The 3,505-nt window shown below is 48.6% G+C and overlaps 1 long non-coding RNA gene across 1 annotated transcript; it reads right to left on the bottom strand.

Annotated features, from left to right (window-relative positions):
- Positions 1-170: 170 nt before the first annotated feature.
- Positions 171-3,239, bottom strand: LOC120393137. The gene is made up of 4 exons (XR_005591918.1): positions 1,453-3,239; positions 1,089-1,184; positions 590-732; positions 171-485 (listed from the first exon to the last, which is right to left on the bottom strand). It is a non-coding gene; the product is annotated as an uncharacterized LOC120393137 (long non-coding RNA).
- Positions 3,240-3,505: the final 266 nt, after the last annotated feature.

Genomic DNA, 3,505 nt, shown 5'->3' with positions numbered 1-3,505 from the left:
ACAGAACTGTGTGTCTAAGCAATGATATTTAGGCTTGGCAGAATTCATTTGATTTCATATGTAATTTTGACAGATAAGATTAATATTTATTTGTAAGATTTTTTTGTATTTATCTATTTAAACTTTCAAAGTTTCAGTTTTTATCAATATTATTGTTCACAGTTGTGGGAAATTGGGGGGGGGTCAGACAATATTTTAGTCAGACAATTATTTTAGGACAGTAGACACAAAAATTCAAAAAGTTAAAAAGTGTAACTGTTAAAACACAAATTGTCAACATCTCATGTCAAAACATGTGAAGTAAATATCCTTAAATTACACTCTAGTAAGTTCTCAAGCAGCATTTTTCTTACTGTTCCTATTTGTCAATTTCAGTTCTTATCAATGGAAACGTTTTTTCATCAGTTTGTGTGTGCAAAGTGAAATCAACATTTACCGCTCAAACCTCCTGCAGGAAACAGTCTCCAGGATCCCGGACACATCCTCTGAGAATAAAAAAACAAAGTCATGATGACAACTAGGGTACGTAACAGTAGCCCCCTCTTTGTTGCAATAGCCTCAAGTGCCCAGAAGAGTGAACAGTTCTTACCTCCAGGAGATGAATGGGATCTTCCATCTAAGCCTCAATGGGACCCGTATTGCTTGGTTTGACGGGATGAGATCATCTGTCCGCACTGCCTTCTGAGCTGGGCTGGCTGCAGCATACATCTGTGTAAGAGGCTGGGACAGAAACTGGAAGAGAGATGTTACAATCAGGGTCCAGGCATCCCAAAAGGAGAACAGAGGGTCTGAAACCAAAAGGCTAAGCAATCAAAGCAGGGGATTCGACAGAGAATTTTTGTACCATACAGGGACATCAAATAAGGTCTGTTAGGAAAGCTGAGATGTTAGTCTGGAAACTGCTAAGGACAAGATTGTGACTCTTAAGACTCAGTTTTAGTCACTACAAAGTGTGTTTTGTTTTGTTTGTCTGTTTGAAATTTGTCTCTTTCTCTTGCTTAGTATCACTTAAATCTCTTCGTTGTTACTATGCTTCCCAAAGCACCAAAGTATTGTGTGTGTGAGTGAAGTGAGAGTCTCCAGCTTACCTAACAGGCTGAGCAGTGCCCTGTTTCTTTGAAGGTAGCGAATAATTTTGGAGTGGTGCTGGGCACAGAGTCCATGGGCAGTTCACTAGACATCTCCTGTGAAGCCCAAAGAGAACAAAGGAGCATGAGAGATGCAGGCCCCACTGACCCATGGGAACTTCCCATAGAAGAGGCTACACAGTGCTCCAGACACAGCCAGCAGGATCCCTCCCACAAGCTGGGCCATGTCCTTCCCCTCCCAACCCCACAGCTTCTTCCACACCCCAGCCTCAGTAACCCCTCCCATCTCCCTGGTCTCCCCACCCACTCTCCAATACCAGGCTGTTTCCATAATGGAAGCAGCTTTGTACCAGAGTTCACTCACCGCTAGATCCTGGCCAGGCCTCGTCTCACACCCCGTTGATAGTCACTCTTGCAGTTTGTTGGCTGGGAACTCAGCCCTCCAGCCAGGTGACTGTCCTTTAGTCCACTCCTACCCGGGTCACGCTCCTTCCAAACAAAGTCCAAAAACGTCTTGAACAGAAACAAGGCCTTCCACCCTCGTGGGGAGCTCTTCCTCAGCCTGATTTCAGCTTGATCTGCCCTTCTTGGGTTTCTATGGTCTTCTATGTCCCCTTCCTTAGGGATGGTGGGAGAACCCAGTCCTACCCTGGACTCCAGGTTTTGGCCCAAGGCCGTATACTGAACAGCTAGGGCTGCTTCTGTACTTTTGCTGCTTTTTTCCCTTGTTTCCTCTCGGGTGGGGCTCACTTGGTCATCAATTTGGCCTAGTTCCAGGCTTTGCAGCCACAGGCCAAGCCACCCTGTGAAATACCCTCCTCCTTAAAATCCAGCCCAACCCGGGGGCAAGTTCTACTCTTGTCCAGTATTCATCCCTCACCATCTCGTCGCTGTCACCGGCTGTGCACTTATACAGCCTGGGCGCGCGGCATCTCCAGCTCCCCAGCCAGCTCGCTCACCAGAACTCAGAGGCATCCTTCTCTTCCTGCAGCTACTCATTCTCATTAACAACTGCTTGCAGAGCCTTGTTCTGAAGCCACTAGCTTCTTCTGTAGCCTTTTTTCTACTGCCGCTGCATCCCCCAAAACCTTTTCCATCAGGGTCTGAGCACACACCACTGCTCAACTCTTGTGCCTGGTTCATCTCTGTGCCAACCATTTAATCCTTCACCTCCCTGCAGCACCTGACAGGTGTGTTGGAGGAGGGTCTGCAAGGTCCACGGCCATCCCTGCCATCTCCACCTAGCCTGCCTCATATGTGTTTGTCCAAGAGGACGCCTTCTCCTTTCTTTCTAACTTCTTGGGACCCTGGCCCCTCCATTTGCCATTCAGGAATTTCCTATGCAGGCCGGGTCTTTCGATATGGCCTGCTTCTCTGCACTCAAACCAAAGAACTTTTGTTCCCATCTTGGCATTAGGCTATGCTTGTACACTTTCTCATGCCCTGCTCTCCTGGGCTAACCTTCTCAGCACAGCCCCAGCATGCTCTCCAAGTCTGCTCTTTTTGTCCATGGGCGTAGCAGGTTGATTTCCCTTTGCAGGATCTCTCACAGGTATTGCTGCTGCTCCCTCAGGATTACCAGCAGCATCTGTAGCTCTGCCTGCACTTCCTTCTGCTTCTGTTGGGTTTCTAGGAGCTGCTGGAGAAACCCAAGCCCTGCTTTGGTTGCTTAACCAGTCCCTGGAACTCAAATGGGAAATCCCACTTGGGGGGACAGACCTTCATTCAGTAACCAAGACTTCCATAATTTGGCCCTCTGGCCGGCTTACCACCTTTAGTCCATGCTTCTGGGGCTCAGCTTCTCACACACTCAAAGTCCAAAGAACTCTCCCCAGAGAAAAAAGTTCTTCTGCTCTGGCTGGGGCTCTGGCTCAGCCTGCAGCTCCCTTGCTGGGCTTGGTAACCCTCTCTGGGGGCATGTATGCCCCCTTCTTTGGGGCCAGTAGAGGAACCCTGTCCCATCTTGACACTGGTAGCAGCCCAGGGCTCTGTACTCAACAGCTAGGTCTGCTCTTTTCTCTTTGCTGCAGGTTTCCCTGGGCACATCCTACCTCTCTTCTCAAGTTCTCTTCTAGGCTTTCCTTGCTGCTTTCAACTTCCTACTTAGTTCTCATTCCAGTTCATAGCCCAGGTAGGCTTTATCACCGCTGAAGTCTGGTTCTTTCTGGGCCTATACATGGTCCCTCTGAGGTAGGACTCATTCTGTAATCAGTTTGGCTAAGCCCCAGACTCTGCAGCCCAAGGGAAAGCACTCTCCTTTCCCTGTTACAGACCTGCACTGCCCAGTCCTGCTCTTATTGGGTTGAGGTGAGTCTTGCCCACATGCTCAGGGTTTAGCTGATCGCCACTTTGGGGCTCGGGAAGAAATTTTCCTCCAGGGCAGATTGGCAGAGTCCTTGGGGTTTTCACCTTCCTCT

Source organism: Mauremys reevesii, unplaced genomic scaffold (assembly GCF_016161935.1).
Source record: "Mauremys reevesii isolate NIE-2019 unplaced genomic scaffold, ASM1616193v1 Contig15, whole genome shotgun sequence".
In the NCBI taxonomy this organism is placed as follows: Eukaryota; Metazoa; Chordata; order Testudines; family Geoemydidae; genus Mauremys; species Mauremys reevesii.
Note: the sequence above shows the minus strand (reverse complement) of the source record. Positions and strands in the feature narration are given on the sequence as shown.